The following is a 24142-nucleotide window of genomic DNA, read 5'->3' on the forward strand; positions in this document are numbered from 1 at the left end:
CCAGTAGTTTGCTCTTTTCTTAGTGGTAACTTCCAAAACTATTCTAACTCCAAAGTTTAGTACCTGAGGTTTGGACAAGTTATTCCACGTCTCCAAACCATGTCTCCAAACCTCTAAACCTCAGTTTCCTTTCTTCCTCCCTTCCTTGCCTTCCATTGCCTAGCCATGTATCCCCTCGCCTCCCCACTTTCCCCTCCTCTCTCCTCCTTTTCTTTCCTTTCCCTTCCCTTCTCTCTCTTTCTTTACCTTCTCCCTCTCTTTCTTTCTTCCTTTCTTTCCATTTATTTTTGTCTTCTTTTAAAGCTTTTATTTACTTATTTGAGATAGAGAGCAAGAGAGCACCAGCAGAGGGAGCAGCAGAGGGAGAGGGAGAAGCAGGGAGCCTAAATCAGGGCTGGATCCCAGGACCCAGGGATAATGACTTGAGCAGAAGGCAGAAGCTTAACCGCCTGAGCCTTATCTTTAAAATGCAAATATTAGCAGAACCACACTTGGTAGGGTCGCTGCAGAAATCAAATGAGACAATATGTGGAAACACAGTTCTGTGTCCTGAGCCATCAGTGTGTGTTGGATGCTATTACCTATCTGCCATGATTGTTACCAGTGGCTATTATTGCTAGATTGGAGGAATAGATCCTAGCTCATTTCCGAAATCTCAGGTCGTGGTTTCCTTAGGGCCACAATGATAGCCAGAATTCGATGGTCAACTGTGGACTACTAACTCAGTTTCACAGTTTCAACCCAGGTTTAAAGTCATATTTTTCCTGTAGTTATTATTTTAATCTTTGGCAATGGTTTCATCCTCTCTTAACATGGAGTCATGTTAACTGGTTAATTACTGTAGACAATTCTGTAAATATTTTTACAAATTCTGTAAATTCTGTAAATATTTTTAATATTTTGGATCATTGTCATGATTAATAACTTTTGTAGTTTTCTTGAGAAAGCAGTAAATAACTATCTCTTGCACTTTTCACATTGACCTTTAAACAATATAAAAGCCAAAATTTGTCTATAGATGAATTCTCCCAAAGATCCATCTAAATATTAAAGTTCAGGTGCATTCAGTGAGGTCCACACACTCTGGGTGCTTCCTTGGAGCCATATTTTAAAATACATATAGCAATTCCATCTGGTAGGTTGGCACATGTTGTCATCTGGATTCCATGAATGAGGATTTAGGTTTAAAATGCTATGTCAGAACCATAAGAGACTCTTAATCTCAGGAAACAAACTGAGGGTTGCTGGGGGCTGGGAGGGATGGGGTGGCTGGGTTATGGACATTGGGGAGGGTATGTGCAATGGTGAGTGCTGTGAATTGTGTAAGACTGATGATTCATAGACCTGTACCCCTGAAACAAATAATACTTTATATGTTAATAATAAAAAAAATGCTGTGTCAGTTGTTTGTCCACAGTCATGCAATTTATAAGGAGCAGAGAGGAATTCCAAGCCCAGCCCTCATTACTTCGCAACAAGTACTCTTTTCAAAATCACAGAGAATCTTTGAACTCAACTGTAAGGTTTGGATGTATACTGCAGGGAGGCGTGGCATTCGACTCTGTGAGCAGGTCTGTTAATCTCCTCTACAAAGTAATTGCAAGTTGTGAAAATGAAAAATATGAGAAGTGTTGTCAATGGGAGGAACTGATTCTTGGTGCAGATGGCGAACTGGAGGTGGGGTGAATGGTCAAAGAAGAATTTCCAGTCTCCATGCTTTGCATATTAGAAACATCATAAGGCACCTGGGTGACTCAATAGGTTAAACGTCTGCCTTTGGCTTAGGTCATGATCCCAGGGTCCCACGATAGAGCCCCATAGCGGGCTCCTTGCTCAGTGGGGAGCCTGCTTCTCCCTCTCCCTCTGCCTGCAGTTCTACCTACTTGTGATCTCTCTCTCTCTCTGTCAAATAAATAAATAAAATCTTAAAAAAAAAGAAGAAAGAAAGAAACTGAGGTCCTGACAGATAAAGTCACTGGCTAAGACCACTGAGGGAGATGGTGGACAAGCCTGCTCTGGAATTTACATCTCCCCACTCCAAGATCCAGGCTCTTTCACTCAATGTCCTCCTGTAAATTAGTATTTTCAGATAGCCTGGTAGGTTTTAAAATCTGATAACTGTTCTTCTCAGATACACATAACACTACAAACATGTGTGTTTTTAAAAACAGAAAAGGAAGTCTTTTTCCCCAAGGAAAAGGCATTAAGAACAAGTAAAATATTTAAGAATGCTATCCTAATGTGAATTTTTGTTGTGTGTTAGTGTACATATTTATACTGCTATATTTATATATACATACACATATACAGATAGAAAAAGAAATAGATGTTCACTGTATAAAATTGAAGCCTCTTTCTCCAAGTCTATTGGTAAAGTTCTGCCTGGCACCAGGCATGATCTCAAGGTAGAAATCACCAGCCCATGTCTAAGCCACCTAAGATATGACCTTTAGGAGAAATGACCTTGGAAAAAGATGATCAAAACAGTATGGGATTTTTCAGAGACTATGTATTTTATTGACACAAGCAACTACATTTATTAGCTCTCATGTGGGACGGTGAGTGTAATCTCTCTCTAACGCTCTGGGAACTACTCACTCAAGCCCAGGACTCCTCTGTTAAAGGCTAGTTCCATAAAAGGAGACTTATTAAGGGGATGAGCTCAATTCTTCAACTACAGTGTAAAATGGAGCACCTACCCAAAAGATTTGGTCATCTTCATTTCTAGGTGGTGAAACGGCGGAAACAGAACAGAGAATTAGATGCATCAGGTCACCCAGCAGTCAAGCTTAGGGTTGGTCTATGAGCTTCATTCTCAAATTTAGGGTTAGTGAACATGAACTTCTGGTCCAACTCTGCCATCCCATGGACATCTCTAATTCATGAAACTGAAGCAAACAATGGGCACATTCGAAATGAAAGGGTATTTCCTAGGGCTTATCAGGACCAAATGTCTGTGGGTATGTGGCTATCTGCATTGCAACATGTCCTTGAGGCTGTGACAGTCTTCAGGGAGAGGTTCTAGACTTAAGAGCTTTCTATACTGATAATATAGTATTAAGCCAGTTATTGTCAAACTTTCAACCCCAAGAGCTCCTTTTTATTGATTTTCCTCTAATGGGTTTCAAATTTTGATTTTTTCCTTCATTGTACTTATTAAGGATAAATAATCAGCTGTCATATGATTATTATTCAGATGTATAGAATCATTAATTAGAATTTCTAATTATCCTATGATAACTAGTGGTATCATACTGAGTTATGATCATGTTAACCAAATAATACGACTAAAACAAAATTTGTTGTTTTCATTAATCTGTGGAGTTCAATCTAAGACTAACCGCAGTATTTTTTTAAATGTTGAATTGAGCATCTCATTGTTAATTGAGACACCTTTTGCAAGAAATAACTAAGCTAAGTTTGATGAGTTTGTATACTCTATTCCCTCCTACATTCCCTCCCTCCTTTCCTTCCTTCTCTTTTTCCTTCCCTCTCCCTCTTCCTTCCTTCCTTCCTTCCTTCCTTCTTCAGGCTTTAAAAGTAAGGATGGAAACATTTAATGAATATATATTTGCCTAACATATATTATATATGACTTCACTATGGTAGTCAGAAAACAGAATTTCACTCAGATTCATCAGGCAAGGAAAGTTTTCACAAAGGGACACCTTCTAGAGATGTGGGCATGGTTAATGGAATCAGCAAGGGATATTGAGGCACCTAGAGACCAGCAATAGAAGGAAGCCATTATCACTCCTAAGCATGAAGATATAAGAGGAATAAATAATGACATGGAGCTCTATAAAATTTGGAACTATAAAGGAGGGCCTCTTGTCAAGAGCTTTAATTCTGGAGGGATACTGAGACATCAAGAAATGTTGGGCCAAAGCAGGGAAGGAGTAAAGAAAGGTCCTGGACTCTGTACTCCAGCCCTCCAATCCTACTCAATTTGATGGGCTTTACCTACCTTAAGAAAGGTTGTAGTGTTCTACAAAAGTCTTGTTTGCTGTTTGCACAATTTGATTTAATGTATAGGGATGGCATGGTCAAATATTACTAAACATATACAAAAATTTAGGCCCTGACTTGGTCATGGGAAATCAAATCAGTTCAGTTCTGAGGACTGTACAATGGTGAGTGCATTTTGGTGCTGTGATTAAAATGAGTGGAGAAACATTTTCCTGCATTAGCAATTTCACTGGAGTCATATCAAGTATTCTGTTTCCTAGAATAGCAAGTTTTACTTATACTCCTTTGGTACTTAGAGGAAAGCAGCAGAATGTTCCCAAAATATTTCCACAAAGGATACTAACTTCAGACTTGTATTCTTCTTCCCTGGAAATATGAAAGATGAAATGATATATGTAAGCACTCATAGGTCATTACATTCTAAACTCTACCCAGTGTGCTCTGTAAGAAATGAGAGACAATTTTCATAATTCCCAGCTCAATGACCAGCTTCATTTCTGTCTAATCAATGGTCTTTAATGTCTGATGCATGTCTCACATACTAGGTAATAATCCAAGAGCTAGAGGCATCTTTCATCATTACTGTAGAGTATATATAATATTATTCTGATCAACTCTTGTCATTCCACATAAAATATATGTATTATTTGCAGTCTTTTATTAGATTACCCTGACTCCATTCCACTTTAGAAACACTTAGACAATGTAAAATAGCATAGCTCTCTATTCTGCTAAGGAGCCAACTCTGAACTTTACAATCATTGGGCTTATAAGCAAAGATTTCTTCTTTACATTTAGTATAGAATGAATCAATTCTTTTAGTGTTCACTGTCAAAGTGTGGGCTGGGTAGAGCAGGGGCCTTTGAGGGGTTGGGGAGGAGAAGGATATAGCAAGACAAACTCCAAGGACACAAATGATTTTTTGGTCAAATAATACATTTTTTTCCCATTTTCATGTGTTTCCCAAATGTTTTCATATATATATATATATATCTGAACATAGCTCTGTTGGATTCTCTACTGGGCTCTCCACTGAAACAGGGAAATATTTTTACTCTGTGTTTAGCGATTAGATCAACTTCACCAATCACCTAGCTTCTTATCTGGCTGCACTCTAATGCAAAGGCTATATATTGTAATCATGCTTAATTCCTTAACACTTTCTTGGATGCATGGTTAGTTGCTAAGGTTAAAAACAGCAAAATTACTTCATTTTTAGAGACAAAATGATCAGCTTTACTAGTTAATTAATTTACTTTGTTAATTACAACTTCTGCGACAAGCTACTTAATCTCTATAGGTCTCAATGTCCTCATATGTAAATGAGAGATAAAATAATTATCTGTGTTGTAAAAAGCAAACAAGACAGCATGTGTAAATTGCCCAGCACAGTTCCTGGCACATAACAGGCACATAATTATTGTTAGTTCCTATTTTTTTTTTGTTCACATAATATAATAACCAATAGCTCATAGTCTAAAAAATAGTTCTTTAATGCAGATGTATATACGAAGCCACCAAGAATTATAAGCTCTAAGGGTTTGAAACTAGAATATATTTGGCAGAAGCTCATTTAGACTGGCAGAACAGATCATCGTATCCAGATCACCACAAAAGAAAAAGTCCTGGTTAATGTGTCTATTATTATAAATGCTATAATTAGAAATGGGAGATAGTATAATTTGTCTTAGAGACATCCTGCTACATGTACATGGAAAGAGGTGATCCGAAGAGAGAAGATACAGGAGGTACAAAAATGGAAACTTCCTTACCTTTGTATATTTGATCACAGACTTATAAATATTCTGTCTACATCAATCCCCACTCTCTGACCTTCACAAAGTTATTTTGTGGTATCCAAGAATATTGATTTACAAATATTGCAACTGGAGATCAGCCAAAGGCCTATCATAAAGAATTCTCTTGTCATGAGGGAGTAGCTGAGTTCTTTCTAGTTCCTACACAGTAATATATCTATTACAGTAGTGAATATTCATCATTTTATACATTGATTCAACATAGAGTTATTGAAAAACTACTAAATGAAGGCACAGTATTAGAGTTTGGAGATCGAGAAATTTAGAATAGCACGAAGTCTCTTTCCTCAAAGAGTTCATATTCCAGCGGTGAAACAGAGTAGTGCAGCAAACAACAAGCTCACTGCCTACTAACACCTACATCATTCTGCACATGTACTTCATGACTAAAGTTTGTGAGCATTTACTCTTTGTCATGTATTCATAATTGTTAAGCCTTGCAACCATTGTCCCCATTTTTCAGGTGGGGAAAATGAGGTAAAGAGATGCAAAGTGATTTATGCAAGATCGTATAGTTACAGAAAGGCCCAACCCGGGTCTTATCCTTTCATGTTGTTTGACTCTAACAGTGATGATTACTTCTGGGATGATGGAAATTAGACACTGTAGAAGGGAAAACTAATGATTTGGGATTTAAAAGATAGGTGGACAGTTTTCAGTTGGATGAGTGTAAGCACAATCCAGAAGGGTGTTCATAGAAACTTGAAATGACATAGCATGTTTCTGAAATGTTAGGAGATTAAAGTTGCTGGATTTAAGTTTAGAAGGGAGGCTGGTGAAAGAGGAGTCTATAGAGGTAGTCAGGGGGCAAGAAATTAAAAAGCCCTATATGTTATCCTAATAATCTTACTCTGAGGTCATTCAGATGCTGATAAAGGGTTTACTTCCTGTAGTGACAGATATTCTGTATTTTGCCTAGATATTGCTTAAAATTTTTTTTTTTTTTATTGGCACTATAGACTCTGGACTAGAGAGGTAAGGTCTAAAAGGCTGTCCTGGATTCTTCTTTCTTCCTTCGTGAGGAATAGAAGGCTGTCATGGCAGTTCAGGAAGGAGGTGACAGGGACTTGAACTAAGATAGGGTCCCTTGGAGAGGAGAAGGTGTTCTGGATGCTTAGTAGGTAGAACTCACTACATGTGGTGAGTGGTTGGGTGTGGGGAGAGAAGGGTCAATGCAGAATGGGTGAGTCCCAGAAGATGAAGAAATTTTGAATGACTCATGTTTCAGATTTGGGAGAGAAGTTGCTTTCAACCAACATTAGGAATGTACAATGAAGAACAGCAGACCTATTTTTGGGGGGAGAGGGGGAGGAAGTAAGGAGGTGAAAAAAGGAAAAAGACTTTCTTTTCTCTCCTTCCTTCCCTCCCTCACTCCTCCCTTCCATTCCTCCCCCTTCCTTCCTCCCTCCCTTCTTTCCTTCCTCCCTCCCTTCTTTCCTTCCTTCCTTCCTTCTTTCCTTCCTCCTTTCCTTCTCTCCTTCCTTCCACATTATAACTTATTTACTTTATTTCTTTCCAACTTAGTATATAATGAACATTTTTGAAGTGCTTGATATCATTAAAAACCTCCTTCCCTTGATCTATTTGAACTATATATTGAACCATATGTTTTCTACTGAAAATATGTTGAATATATTTTCTCTGGAGTAGAGGAAAACATTCCCTCAAATCCTATGTTGCTTGATTTTTTTTTTTTTTTTTGCTTTGATTCTTTTTTAACAGCGAACTTGACTCAGGCATCTTCTTTGAGTGAAGACTGGAAAAAAAAAAGAGAGATTACACATATCTGAGTTTGGACTGACAACAGCTACCAGCTACCTTTTTATTGAGTGTTGGAAAAAAACTACTTTAACTGAAAGAATACTAAAAGGAATACATGACAGTCATGTCCAAGACATCTTGATAAGTTGGTCTCAGCTATAAAGCATGTACCATGATTTCATATATCATCCCTTCCATTATACTTTCTAATCAATGTATAATCAATTTATTATGTTTTCATTCTGATTCCTCCTCTTTTCCCCACCCTCACCCTATCCCCACTCCACAAAGAGCTTTGTGGTCTTCGAGTGACTACACTAGGTACCATATATTTCGTAAAATGTATGAGATCAAGATATCCTATTTTTTGTTTGTAAAATCAGTGTTACCTTGGTTGATAAATCCAGCTATCTTATTCTCCATGGACTTTTCAAGAAAAAACACCAATTTATTTTCTGACTGAATTGACTGACAATTTCTTCCTTTATTTTGTTCCTTGAATTGATTAGTTTTATCAAATTGACTGCCTTATCTATCAGCCAAGATTCTGTTCATAAAGCAAGAATTGGCCATATACATATTAAACTAATTTATTTAGGGTACAAAGTAACTTCTTTTAGAGAAGAGATATTTTTGTTAAATATCAGTTTCCAAAACCTCTTCCAAAATAGAGAGACCCCCTTAGGGATAAAATAGCTAGAATAGAATTTTCATCTCTGTGTGTTGGGTTATAAAAATGAAAAAGAAGTTCATATAGCCTGTCTTGCATAACAAATGAGGTTTATGTAACCCAAATGTTCTCTGGCCTGACCAGCTTATGACAACCACACATCATAATAAATAACTCTAAATATCCCAATTTCAAAGGCATCATCCTTATGTGCTTGAATGACAGAAATTAGCATCTCTCAACATGTCCTCTAGCTATTTCTAAGAGCTCCACAGATAGCTGTCACATGAGTGCTCAGAAATAAGTCTCCCACATTATTCTGCCTCAGCCCCCAGACATGCTGCCACAATGCTGGCTGTCCTGATGATGGCTGTGGTGGTATCACCACTCTTCAGGCACAGCTGTCCTTCACTGATGACTGTTCTTGTCATTACCACTCCAACCTCATGAAAGGGATCCAGCTCAAGCCTAGGTGAGATGGATTTGTAATTCTATGTACAAATAGAAAGTTCAAGCTCTAACTTTCAACTTGACTTCACTGAATGTTCAGAGTAATAGAAATGATGTCTACAGTTCACAATGTGTGTCACTGTAGGTTGATATGCTGGGAGACTATCAACATATTCCTTTTTCCAGGCAAACCTCACTCAATCTGCTGACATCTGGCTTTTGTTCTTTGGCACTCTTACGAACTTTAGATTAAACATATTATTATTCTTTTTTTTTAAATTTTTTTTTAAAGATTTTATTTATTTATTTGACAGACAGAGATCACAAGTAGGCAGAGAGGCAGGCAGAGAGAGAGGAAGGGAAGCAGGCTCCCTGCTGAGCAGAGAGCCCGATGCGGGACTCGATCCCAGGACCCTGAGATCATGACCTGAGCCGAAGGCAGCGGCTTAACCCACTGAGCCACCCAGGCGCCCAAAAACATATTATTATTCTTAAAGTCTAGTTTATGCATTCTCTCTCAATACAGCATGTGAGAGCCATGGGAAGTCCAGATTAAATCATGCTGTCCCAAGCTCCAGCCCTTTTGTTGGCACCATTTCTCTTACAGGGCAAAGTGAAGGCAAGACCTGTTACTTCCCTATGGCACTTTCCCCATCTCTATGTTCCATCTGCCCTAGACAACTCTTCAAACAGACTAGGTCTAATTCTGCAAGAACTTATGCACTAATAAACAGGGATGGAGACTTCAAACCATTGGCAATAAAGCACTTATTACATAAGGGAAATGATCAACAGATGATCAGATCTGGTTACCCATTACAAAGCATTACACAATGTCAGAATGAAATTGTCTCAAGTATTTTCATTTTTGAAAAGAGTCTTTAGTGAGTGTTAGCTGAAATGGCCAATCAAAAGATTTTTTTTTTCTAGGAAAAATAATATGAGGATGAAGTAAACAACTCACAGTTTTGAAATTTCAGGCCCATTCCCAGACAACTATACTTATTTTTGAAATTATATAAAATTTTACCAATGTTTTTGTGTATTCTATAAAGTCTGACAGTATAAGGGATAAACCATAATTTCTCTCTGAGGTGCCATTACAATGAGAATAATGGGATTTTCTTAAAATAAAAAAATTACACAATGTGTTATTATGATTTATAGCCCCTAGGCATGTTGCCATAACATTAGCTTTGCTGATAACATTTTCAAGAAATATGTGTTTGGTCTTTATCCATAGTTTCTGGCTCACATCTCCCCAAACACTTGAAATTTCCTGAGCAATAAGAGCAATGGGAGTATCTTTTGTTATACTATGTAGTCTCTTGTTTTCAGTTTCTGCCCTCAGGTGGAGGGCAGAAACTTCAGAACCATAAAAGTGAAATGTGTGTCTTGTTATTCATAACAAGCCTTTCACCACAACTGGGTTTGTGTTAATGAGGTGACATTTGGAAAGAAGCTAATGATGGGGGTTTGTCACAGGAGGAACCAACCTTGAATAGAAGGTTGGAAATTTCAGCCTCACCCTCCAACCTCCAGGGGAGAGGAGCCGGGTTAGAGGTTGAATCAATTGCCCAAAGCCAGTGATTTAAGTAATCATGCTAACATAATGAAGCCTCCATTAAAAACCCAGAAAAAAAAGAAGAAAGTTCAGAGAGCTTCTGGACTAGTGAATATGTGGAGATTTGGGGAGCGTGGGAAGCTCAGAGAGGACAAGGAAGCTCTGCACCTCTTGCCATATACTTTGCTCTATATACCTCCTCCATCTGGATGTTCCTCCGTATTCTTTATTATATTCTTTTCTAAAAAACTGTTAATCCAGTAAAGTAAAATGTTTCTCTGAGTTCTGTGAGGCATCTAGCTATATCAAACCCAAGCTGGGAAGCATTGGAATCTCCTATCTATAGATCATCAGTCGAAAGCATAGGTGATAACCTGGGTTTGCAACTGTTTTCTGCAGTGGGAGCAGGATAGTCTTGTAGGGTGACTCTGTGGAATCTGATGCTGTCTTCGGGTAGATAGTTCAGAATTGAGTTGAATATAGGAAACCCTGCTGGTGTGTCTGGAACATTGCTTAGGTGGTAGCATAGAAGGTAAATTCCCTGAATACATTGGAATTGGGTCCAGGACCCCAAAATACACACATAATACATTTTCAATATAAATCAAATAAAAAAGGCAGATAGGCAAATAATAATTTTAAAATATAATGTCAGTATTATAACTATTCAGTGTTTAAAAAATTAGACTATGGTTCTTGGTGCTATAGTAAATGGAATCTATTCTCTAATTTCCCTTTCTGTATTTTCATTATTAGTGTATAAGAAAGCCACTGATTTCTGTACATTGACTTTGTATCCTGCCACATTGCTGAATTGCTGTATGAGTTCTAGTAGTTTGGGGGTGGAGTCTTTTGGGTTTTCCATATAAAGAATCATGTCATCTGCGAAGAGAGAGAGTTTGACTTCTTCATTGCCAATTTGGATACCTTTTATTTCTCTTTGTTGTCTGATTGCTGTTGCTAGAACTTCTAATACTATGTTGAACAAGAGTGGTGAGAGTGGGCATCCTTGTTGTGTTCCTGATCTCAACGGGAAGGCTGCAAGCTTTTTCCCATTGAGGATGATATTTGCTGTGGGTCTTTCATAGATCGATTTTATGAAGTTCAGGAATGTTTCCTCTATCCCTATACTTTGAAGCGTTTTAATCAGGAATGGATGCTGGATTTTGTCAAATGCTTTTTCTGCACCAATTGAGAGGACCATGTGGTTCTTCTCTCTTCTCTTATTGATTTGTTCTATCACATTGATTGATTTGTGAATGTTGAACCATCCTTGTAGCCCAGGGATGAATCCCACCTGGTCATGGTGGATAATCTTTTTAATGTGCTGTTGGATCCTATTAGCTAGGATTTTGTTGAGAATCTTAGCATCCATATTCATCAGTGATATCGGTCTGAAATTCTCATTTCTGGTAGGGTTTTTGCCTGGTTTGGGGATCAGGGTAATGCTGGCTTCATAGAAAGAGTCTGGAAATTTTCCTTCTGCTTCAATTTTTTGAAACAGCTTCAGGAGAATAGGTGTTATTTCTTCTTTGAAAGTTTAGTAGAATTCCCCAGGGAATCCATCAGGTCCTGGGCTCTCGTTTTTTGGGAGGTTTTTGATCACTGCTTCAATCTTGTTACTAGATATCCGTCTATTCAGGTTGTCAATTTCTTCCTGGTTCAATTTTGGGAGTTTATAGTTTTCCAGGAATGTATCCATTTCATCTAGGTTGCTTAGCTTATTGGCATATAACTGTTGATAATAACTTCTGATGATTGTTTCTACTTCCTTGGTGTTAGTTGTGATCTCTCCCTTTTCATTCATAATTTTGTTAATATGGGCTTTCTCTCCTTTCTTTTGGATTAGTGTGGCCAATGGTTTATCGATCTTATTGATTTTTTCAAAAAACCAACTTCTAGTTTCATTGAACGTTCTACTGTATCTCTGATTTCTACCTCATTGGTCTCTGCTCTAATCTTGATACCTGGGAATAAACCTAACCAAAGAGGTAAAGGAACTGTACTTGAGGAACCACAGAACACTCATGAAAGAAATTGAAGAAGACACAAAAATATGGAAGACCATTCCATGCTCTTCGATCGGAAGAATAAACATTGTTAAAATTTCTATACTGCCTAGAGCAATCTATACTTTTAATGCCATCCTGATCAAAATTCTACCAGTATTTTTCAAAGAGCTGGAGCAAATAATCCAAAAATTTGTATGGAATCAGAAGAGACCCCGAATCGCTAAGGAAATGTTGAAAAACAAAAATAAAACTGGGGGCATCACGTTACCTGATTTCAAGCTTTACTACAAAGCTGTGATCACCAAGACAGCATGGTACTGGCATAAAAAAAGGCACACAGACCAGTGGAACAGAGTAGAGAGCCCAGATATGGACCCTCAAATCTATGGTCAAATAATCTTCTACAAAACAGGAAAAAATATATAGTGGAAAAAAGACAGTCTCTTCAATAAATGGTGCTGGGAAACCTGGACAGCTATATGTAGAAGAATGAAACTCAACCATTCTCTCACACTGTACACAAAGATAAACTCACAATGGATAAAAGACCTCAACATGAGACAGGAATCCATCAGAATCCTAGAGGAGAACATAGGCAGTAACCTCTTCAATATTACCACAGCAACTCCTTTCAAGATATGTCTCCAAAGGCAAAGGAAACAAAAGCGAAGATGAACTTTTGGGACTTCATCAAGATCAAAAGCTTCTGCACAGCAAAGGAAACAGTCAAGAAAACAAAGAGGCAACCCACGGAATGGGAGAAGATATTTGCAAATGACAGTAGAGACAAAAGATTGATATCCAGGATCTATAAAGAATCCTCAAACTCAACACACACAAAACAGACAATCATATTAAAAAATGGGCAGAAGATAGGAACAGATACTTCTCCAATGAAGACATACAAATGGCTATCAGACACATGAAAAAATGTTCATCATTACTAGCCATCAGGGAGATTCAAACTAAAACCACATTGAGATACCATCTTACACCAGTGAGAATGGCCAAAATTAGCAAGACAGGAAACAACATGTGTTGGAGAGGATGTGGAGAAAGGGGAACCCTCTTCCACTGTTGGTGGGAAATGCAAGTTGGTGCTGCCACTTTGGAAAACAGTGTGGAGATTCCTCAAGAAATTAAAAATAGAGCTTCCCTATGACCCTGCAATTGTACTACTAGGTATTTACCCCAAAGATACAGATGTAGTGAAAAGAAGGGCCATCTGTACCCCAATGTTTATAGCAGCAATGGCCATGATCGCCAAACTGTGAAAAGAACCAAGATGCCCTTCAATGGACGAATGGATAAGGAAGATGTGGTCCATATACACTATGGAGAATTATGCCTCCATCAGAAAGGATGAATACCCAACTTTTGTAGCAACATGGACGGGACTGGAGGAGTTATGCTGAGTGAAATAAGTCAAGCAGAGAGAGTCAATTATCATATGGTTTCACTGATTTGTGGAGCATAACAAATAGCATGGAGGACAAGGGGAGATGGAGAGGAGAAGGGAGTTGAGGGAAATTGGAAGGGGAGGTGAACCATGAGAGACTATGGACTCTGAAAAACAACCTGAGGGTTTGAAGAGGTGGGGGGGTGGAAGGTTGGGGGAACCAGGTGGTGGGTATTAGAGAGGGCACGGATTACATGGAGCACTGGGTGTGGTGCAAAAAACAATGAATACTGTTACCCTGAAAAGAAATTAAAAAAAAATTAGACTATGTCCTTCCAAATATTTTTTAAATTTTATTTTATTTTTTTCCCAGTGCTCCAAAATTCATTGTTTATGCACCACACCCAGTGCTCCATGCAATATGAGCCCTCCATAATACTCACAACCAGACTCACCTAACCCCTCATCCCCCTCCCCTCCCAGACCCTAAGTTTGTTTCTCAGAGTCCACAGTCTCTTGTGGTTTGTCTCCTCCTCCAATTTCCCCCAACTCACTTCTCCTGTCCAACTCCCAGTGTCTTCCGTGTTATTCCTTATGCTCCACAAGTAAGTGAAACCATATAATTGACTCTCCCTGTTTGACTTATTTCACTCAGCATAATCTTTTCCAGATACATTACTCTAGTATTATATAGATAAGTATATCATTAAAAGTCAATATATGTTTTTTTCTGCTCTTGATTCAACGAGGAGGGATTCCTTCTATGTGTCTGTCCTCCTTTACTTACAACATCACCATGATACTGTATTCAGGGTCTAAAATTTCTCAGTAACATTAAATGTAAGTTGTGCTGTTGACAAGGCTGAGTGATCAGGATTGGGCTAGCTGGAGTTCTGAAAATGTGACTTTGAAGGAAGACTACCTCCATTTTGACCTCAGTCTGTACTTTCTAATTAAGTTCTTTTCTGCTTATCTTTTAAGTCAGGCAAAGGACCCAGTGGGCAAAGCATTCCATGATGGGAACTGAAACTACCCACTCAATTGATAGGGACTGCCCTGAGCCAGCCAGGCTCAGTGTAACTGACCCCATGGCAATGATCCACAGCTATGACAGATCTGACCTTCACTGCTCAGCTACACTCACCCACTGACCTTTGTCCCACATTTTCCTTATATAAATCCAGAAGTATTTTCAGCACTTTGGAGACTGTCTTTGGTACATTAGTCTGCTTGCTGTCTTTCCGTGCTGGTCTCATAGAATAAATTTCTTTCTGGTATCACCACCACTTGCTTCTCTGTGTTTGGATTTTGTCAGCAGGGAGCGGCTAAAGCTCATCTGCTTGGGAGTGCCAGAACCAGGCCCTTTTACAATACTGTGTCCCAGTTACAACTTCACATTTCAGATCCATCCAAATGTTTATGTTTGACATCATCTGTTGATTTTTATCAATCCAAGTTAAATATTGATAGGGATCATTCTTGATCCTAAGGTTGACAAGGACTTGTAGAATAGAGGCAGCAATTCCAAAACTCTTTGGTTTGTTGATGCCCATTTCAGCAATCTGTCAGAAGCAGATTTGGTCAGGAGAATGACTACTGATGGCAGAGGACACACATTCTACCTCCCAGCTTCCTGAGGTGGGATTTGCTACCATTTTGGTGCCATGCCTCATTTTTTCCTTTACAACTTCCTTTGTTCTTCTGAAGTTTAGGAGTTTTTTCTCTTCCCATTTGATGGCTGGGAGTCTGGAATGAGGAGAGAAAAAAATCATGATACATATTACACATGAATTTGCATAATTATAGGGTATGCATCTCAGCATTTATTACATCTGATTTCTAAATTTGAGAAGAATAACTAGGTATTCTTGCTTAATGTTGTCCTTCTTTCTTTTGGAATCAATTTGCCTGAAAAGAGCATAGAATCTTCTGTACCACGTGTGTACCACATAGGACCACCCCAGTTTAGATCATCATGAGTAAATAAGTCTTTCAGATTTAAGACTTAGTATTTGCAAACCTATTTGGAGAATAAAGTCACATTCCTCAATCTAGCCTCTTCGAACAAGAAAAATAGTAGTTTGATTTCCTGATTTCCTCACTAAAAGGTAAGTTTTAAGTCCCAATTTATTCAGAACCTTGGCAGGGTGGAAAAATAACATTCATTGGATTATGCCTCAAGATGACATTATGTATAATACATTATACATAATGTCACCTTGAAACATATATGTCACACATGGATGTCTCCATTTGCCCCTCTAGAACTATTCCCCATCCTTTTCCATGTTGATCATCACTGGAAAACAAATAAAGATGGATTACATTAAAAGTCCCTAAGAGGCTTCTAGTTCAGATCTGCCATTAAGGACCACCAAAAGACTAAAGAGAATCAATAGAATAGAGTCAGGGTACTTATTCCATAGTTAACTTCCTTGGTGTGGTCTCTAGCACTCTGTCCTTTGATTGAGAGTCATTACTCCTCTCAAGACATTTAACTCCCCATGAATCTCTGTCCTTCTTGTTTCCAGGTACTATTCTCTCTCTTTGTCCTGTTGAGCTTAGGGTTGTTAGAGCTTGATTGGTATCTAGATTATTTCATTATGCCTTATGACAAACCTTGGTAAATGTTCACTTTGTTAATAAATCCTTGTTGGAACCTTGTGTTCTGCATGAGCCATATTTCCATATTTCCTCCTGGAACACACATACAGAGTACAAATCATCCATCCATTCATTTATTTATACATGTATGTATTCAAGAAACACTTTCTGAATATTTTTTACATGTTTGGCACAAGAGTTACAAGAAGAAGTATGAGGAACTCACAGCCCAAGGATAAAAGTGAACAAAAAAGCCATTATGATCATTTTTTTTAAAGATTTTTATTTATTTATTTAACAGAGAGAGATCACAGGTAGACGGAGAGGCAGGCAGAGAGAGAGAGAGAGAAGCAGGTTCCCTGCTGAGCCAAGAGCCCGATGCGGGACTCGATCCCAGGACCCTGAGATCATGACCTGAGCCGAAGGCAGCGGCTTAACCCACTGAGCCACCCAGGCGCCCCATTATGATCACTCTTAATGGAGAAAAACTGAGAGCTTTTTCCACTAAGGTCATGAACATGGCAGGGATGACCATTATCACCACTGCTATTCAACATAGTACTAGAAGCCCTAGCCTCAGCAATCAGACAACAAAAAGAAATTAAAGGCATCCAAATCAGCAAAGAAGAAGTCAAATGATCACTCTTTGCAGATGATATGATACTATATGTGGAAAACCCAAAGGACCCCACTCCAAAACTGCTAGAACTTGTACAGGAATTCAGTAAAGTGTCAGGATATAAAATCAATGCACAGAAATCAGTTGCATTTCTTTACACCAAAAACAAGACAGAAGAAAGAGAAATTAAGGAGTCAATACCATTTACGGTTGCCCCCAAAACCATAAGATACCAGGAATAAACCTAACCAAAGAGGCAAAGAATCTATACTCAGAAAGCTATAAAGTACTCATGAAAGAAATTGAGGAAGACACAAAGAAATGGAAAAATGTTCCATGCTCATGGATTGGAAGAACAAATATTGTAAAAATGTCTATGCTACCTAAAACAATGTAAAAATGTAACAAATATTGTAAAAATGTCTATGCTACCTAAAACAATCTACACATTTAGATAGCAATCCCTATCAAAGTCCCATCCATTTTTTTCAAAGAAATGGAAGAAATAATCCTAAAATTTATATGGAACCAGAAAAGACCTCGAATAGCCAAAGAAATATTGAAAAAGAAAGCCAAAGTTGGTGGCATCACAATTCCAGACGTCAAGCTCTATTATAAAGTTGTCATCATCAAGATAGTATGGTACTGGCACAAAAACAGACACATAGACCAATGGAACAGAATAGAGAGCCCAGAAAGAGACCCTCACTCTATGGTCAACTAATCTTCAACAAAGCAGGAAAGAATGTCCAATGGAAAAAAGACAGTCTTTCAACAAATGGTGCTGGGAAAATTGGACAACCACATGCAGAAGAATGAAACTGGACCATTTCCTTATACCACACATGAAGATAGACTCAAAATGGATGAAAGACCTCAATGTGAGAAAGGAATCCATCTAAATCCTTGAGAAGAACACAGAAAGCAATCTCTTTGACCTCAGCTGCAGCAACTTCTTCCTAGGAACATTGCCAAAGGCAAGGGAAGCAAGGGCAAAAATGAACTATCGGGACTTCATCAAGATCAAAAGCTTTTGCACAGCAAAGGAAACAGCCAACAAAACCAAAAGACAACTGACAGAATGGGAGAAGATATTTGCAAATGACATATCAGATAAAGGGCTAGTGTCCAAAATCTATAAAGAACTTAGCAAACTCAACACCCAAAGAACAAATAATCCAATCAAGAAATGGGCAGAGGACATGAACAGACATTTCTGCAAAGAAGACATTCAGATTGCCAAAAGACACATGAAAAAGTGCTCCACATCACTCAGCATCAGGGAAATACAAATCAAAACCACAATGAGATACCACCTCACACCAGTCAGAATGGCTAAAATTAACAAGTCAGGAAATGACAGATGCTGGCAAGGATGCGGAGAGAGGGGAACCCTCCTACACTGTTGGTGGGTTGCAAGCTAGTGCAACCACTCTGGAAAACAGCACAGAGGGTCCTCAAAAAGTTGAAAATAGAGCTACTCTACTAACCAGCAATTGCACTACTGGGTATTTATCCTAAGATACAAATGTAGTGATCCGAAGGGGCATGTGCACCCAAATGTTTATAGCAGCAATGTCCACGATAGCCAAACTATGGAAAGAACCTAGATGTCCATTAACAGATGAAATGATAGAGAAGATGTGGTATATATATATATACAATGGAATACTGTGCAGCTATCAAAAGAAATGAAATTTTGCCATTTGTAACAATGTGGATGGAACTAGAAGGTATTATGCTTATCGAAATAAGTCAATTGGAGAAAGACAACTATCATATGATATCCCTGATATGAAGAAGGGGAGATGCAACGTGGGGGGGGTTAGGGTAGGAAAAGAATAAGTGAAACAATATGGGATTGGGAGGGAGACAAACCATAAGAGACTCTTAATCTCACAAAACAAACAGGGTTGCTGGGGGGAAGGGGGTAGGGTGAGGGTGGTGGGGTTATGGACACTGGGGAGGGTATGTGCTGTGGTGAGTACTGTGAAGTGTGTAAACCTGGCGATTCACAGACCTGTACCCCTGGGGATAATCATACATTATATGTTAATAAAAAATTTAAAAAATTAAATAAAAATTTAAAAAAAGCCATTTTAATATAAGAAGATAAATGTTCTGATAGTTGACAAAAGTGGTGTGGGCAGATCAGAAAGTGGTACTGATCTGCCTGGATATGTTGCCAAATGCTTTATAAAGGAGCTACCATTTGGGAAAAATGATTGAGAAAGATGAATACTTCTCTTTTTGGAGAAAAAAATAAAGGTGAATAAATAAGAATAGACTATGATTAACAGACATCAGTTTGTTTTCTATATTTGTAGATCTGGTTCTGATTTTTTGTTTGTTTATTCATTTGTTTTTTAGATTATTCATATGATTGATATCTCAGTTTGACTTATTTCACTTAGCATAGTATCTTCCAGGTCCATCCATGCTGTTGCAAATGACACAACCTCATCTTTCTAATAGCTGTATAATATTCCATTATACATCTATACATCTTCTTTATCCATTCATTTATCAATGGGAACTTCTGTTCTTTCCATATCTTGGCTACTGCAAATAATTCTGCAATAAACATAGATTTGCATATATTTTTTTGAATTATTGTTCTCATTTTCTTTGGGTGAATATCCACTAGTGGAATAACTCAATCATATGGTATTTAAATTTTTTTGAGGAATCTTCATATTTGTTACACCTGAAACTAATGTACCATTGTATGTCAGTTGTACTAGAAAAAAGAGGAAGAAAAATATATTATGGTTGAAAATGGTCAAGAAAATTCAACATTTGGGAGTCTTATCATTCTTATTAGGGAGGAACGAAGAATAGGGATTAGTTTGGAAAGGTGAACTGTAGAAGTATTTGAAGATCCTTATGTCTATGATAAGGGATTTCAGTTTTGTTCTATAAGCAATAGAGAGCCATCAAAGATTTTTGGACAGAAAGATATACTAAGGTTTGCTTATTAAATCTCTATTACAGCAATATCCAATTCTGAGCTGACTTTGGGAGTCTAGTATTGGGAAATTAGAGAAGCCTATTATATTGCTCATGGTGAGATGAGTGAAGTCTTAACAAAAGCAAAATGAATGTTTTATGTAGGTTAAAATTGCACTTAATCCACTCTTAGGTAATACTCTATATAATCTCTTCACATATTGTTTTCTTTAGGATCAGCCTTGTTAATTTTATTTAAATTTGTAAAAAATGTGAGTATAGTGGACATAAATTCTTGAGTAGTTTCAAGATGTACAACATAGTGACTAGATATTTCTGTACATTATGCTATGCTCACCACAATGTAACTACCATCTGTCACCATATAATGCTATTGCAATACCATTGGCTATATTCTCTTACTGGACTTTTTTATTGCTATGCCTTATTCATTCCATAACTGGAAGCCTTTATCTCCCACTCCCCTTCCCCCATTCCCCACCTCCAATTCCCTCTGGCAACCATCAGTTTGTTGTTCTTCAGCTGCATTTCTGTCTCTTTTTTTTTTTTTTAAAGATTTTATTTATTTGACAGATTACAAGTAGGTAGAGAGGCAGGCAGAGAGAAGCGGGGAAGCTGGTTCCCCGCTGAGCAGAGAGCCTGATGCAGGGCTCGATCCCAGAACCCTGAGATCATGACCTTAGCCGAAGGCAGAGGCTTAACTCACTGAGCCACCCTGGCGCCCCTCTGTCTCATTTTTTATACTGGTTAAAAATCTGTGTAGAGAGTTATAACTGCACTTAAAAAAAATAAATGTTGTAAGTATAGTATTAGTTTATCAAGAAGCAAAATAATAAAAAAAATAGGTAACTATTAATAAACAAGACTGGTTCATTTTGGTACTGGTTCATTCAAGTAAAGGTAACCATCATTTTATTTATGTGTAAAATATTTATTCCATGTAAAGACATCTTTTCCATGTAAAGACATTTATTCTATCTAAGTATATCTGATATACTTAGATACATCATTTTCTTATTTTCATCCTAATAAAAGTCTCCATTTTTGTACTTTTAATCTAGTTTATTATATAGCTCAACTTCAATACCTAATTTGAGCATCACCAAAGACAACTGTTACCGAGAGTATTATGTCTTAAAAATTTTTAATGTAGAGCTGGGTATCATTGATAAATGAGAGTTACTTATCAACATTTACCATATAGTGAAATATGAAATTGAATCATGTAATTTTTCAAAAGCAATTAGTTGTCTAAGTTGAAGATAAGGGATTAAGTATAAAATATTTCTAAAGCAAGCTAAGGTAAATTAAACATTACACATTTAAAAGTTTGAACATGACACTTGCAAGCTAACATCACCTTGCAGCATGGTGATGAATGTCAGTGTCCTTCTCCTGGGTAAACAGAGGAAGGAAGTTCAGTATTACAATGACAGCTACAGGCCTTAAATAATTACCTTGAAACATTAGATGATAGGGTATTCCAGTCATTCCTTGTTTCTTTGCTGCAAAAAAGGAAAGTAGGATAAGCCATGCCATTCAAGGTCTATTTAAATGGCATCAAAGTTACCAGAAAATGTCAAACAATCAAAACAATATGAGTTTTCTCCTCTGAAATCATAGATTTTTTTTCAACTAAAATGAAGTTATGTTTTATCATGACAAACCAATTGAATAGTTAAACATACTTGGTAGGAACTGATTGCTTCGATTCATCATGGCCTTTAATTAGCTTGAATTATAACTGTCATTGATTTGAGTGACAACCAGTTACTATAGCACCATGAAGAAACATCTTCTTCCCTTCATATTTGCAGAAATTGATGAAATTTCAGTATGGTTCAAAAAATATTTGTTGAACATCACTATGTGCTATACATTGCACTGTGTACTGCTGCTTTATGAAGTAAGTGAAAGGAACAGAAATGTAAACTAATAACCATAGTTGCTGGACCAGATAATGTGCTAATATCATAACGTCAAACACAGAAGTACTAGAGTGAAGTGGAAACTCTCAGAGAAAGGGGTAACAACTATTTTTGTGTAGGATAACATTTTACATACAGATGCATCCTGAGCAGAATGGGCAGAAAGTGTAAAGGCACATGTAGTCACAAGCAAATTGGTATCTAGAGGTACAAATCTAGAGATGTAGTCAAACACTACTTCAAACTAGGTTCTAGTTTGTTAAGTTTATCCTAACAAACTTGCAGATAACAGGAAGCCCAATGATTATTTTCAAGGAAGGAATAGTTTGACCTGTTTTGTTTTAGAAATATTTGTTTTGAAGGCAGTTTAGAGAATGGATTTTAATGATGACAAATATTCCATGAGACCAGATAGAAGGTTACGGTAACATTCTATCATACAGACTTTTTGGTTCATTGGCTGTGGACATAAGAATAAAGGAGACCTGGAAAATAACAAATAAATTCCAACCTTGAATCATTGAGCACAGTCATGTTAGACTCTGGGATAAATAATACAGGAGGTTTTCTTGAGATCAAATAATGAGTTCTTTTGAGACACAGTTGAATATAAAATTCCTTTGGGATGTCCAGTAGGTAGTAGGCAGTAAGTAGTTTACTAAATGAACTGAAGGGAGAGGTAGAGCTTTCTATGCATATTTTCCAGACATTAGTATACATATTAATGCTGCAACTTTTTGTTAGGTCAGATTTATTTGGAGATATTTGGAGTGTAAAGAAGATTGCAATTGCTGAATTCTTATATTGAAGGAGTGGGAAGAGAAAGAGCACATCATCAAGGAAATTAAGGAAAAATAATCAGAAAGCAGGAATGCAAACCAAGAAAAGAAGGGCATCATGAAAAGAGAGGCGATTTTTTTTCAAAGGAGTGGGAATAATCAAAATGCCATAAAGTGTTCAGTATTGATGAAAACTAAAAAGTATGGAAAGATTTAGTGACTGGCAATTCATGCCCATGATGAGAGTAACTTCAACAAAGATGTAAAAACAAAGAACACATTCCAACATTCTAATCATGGAAAAAAAATATATGTATACACACACACCCACCCACACACACCCACACACACACACACACACACACATACACACAAACTATATTTATAAAGGATCTGGACACATAAGTGCTTAATAAAGGTTACCTTTATTATCTCTCTAATAAAGAGAGATTCTTTATTCTTTATTCAATATTCCTTATTCTATATTCTGGTAAAATATATGTCAGTATACATATAGGCCAGTGAAGATTTTAAGTAGCTCCATAGTGATCCTGAAACTTTGGCGCATGATAGGCAGACCACAAATTCTGGTTTTCTTTTCCCTTCTTAAAATCTTCCCTTCATTACAAATGATATTAGACAGTGGCCATGGATTGTTAGAAGATGGTAAACAGTACTCTTACATTATGCTTAACATAGTAAAAATGTTCTGTGCTTCAATCAAATCTTATAATTTTTATTGTGCAAATCTTTAATTTCCTTGGTTAAATTTATTCTTAAGTATTTTATAGCTTTTAATGGTTTTGAAAGAAAAGTTAGATTTTCTAGTTACAATTTGGTACCTGGAATTGGCTTATATTAAGTGTAATTTCACATAGGTCTGAGACAATTGTGGTTTCTGACTTTATGATACAGAAAAATATTTTTAATTGACAAAATTTTCAATGATCAGTGAAAGAAGAAGAAACTGGAAGAGGGACAAAGAAGTGAAGAAAGAGAAGAGAAAGAAGAAAAGAAGGCAAAAGAGAAAGAAGAAAGGAAGAAAAACATCTACCTAGAGAATAAGTATATTTTAATAATTATATAAGAAAGACTGGTTAGAAAAACCTACCAAATTCATAAAAGCTGCAGTCTTTTTTTTTTTTTAAGATTTTATTTATTTATTTGACAGAGAGAGATCACAAGCAGGCAGAGAGGCAGGCAGAGAGAGAGGAGGAAGCAGGCTCCCTGCTGAGCAGTGACCCCCCGATGCAGGGCTCGATCCCAGGACTCTGAGATCATGACCTGAGCCGAAGGCAGCGGCTTAACCCACTGAGCCACCCAGGCGCCCCAAAAGCTGCAGTCTTAATAGTGATTGTGTTTGCCTCATGGGACATTTTTTTTTCCTTAAAAATTTTAGTACCTTTTTTTTTTTTTTTGTATTTTCCATAATTAGAGCATGGCTATTTTTAAAATGGAAAAACCTTAATTAAAAATATCACATGTGATGTATTTTTTCTGCTTCCTATGTCGAATGCATGTTTTAAACAGAATTAACTGTTGTAGTGGTTTTGAACAAAGTAATTTATGGTTGTGCAAAAAGTCACCTTATTGAAGTCAA

The 24142-nt window shown here is 37.3% G+C and overlaps 1 pseudogene; it reads right to left on the reverse strand.

Moving 5' to 3' along the window:
- Window positions 1-8531: 8531 nt before the first annotated feature.
- The window catches only part of LOC125094168 (PTB domain-containing engulfment adapter protein 1-like), a 37766-nt pseudogene continuing 22155 nt past the window's right edge, over window positions 8532-24142 (reverse strand).

Source organism: Lutra lutra, chromosome 2, assembly GCF_902655055.1.
Source record: "Lutra lutra chromosome 2, mLutLut1.2, whole genome shotgun sequence".
NCBI classification, from domain to species: domain Eukaryota; kingdom Metazoa; phylum Chordata; class Mammalia; order Carnivora; family Mustelidae; genus Lutra; species Lutra lutra.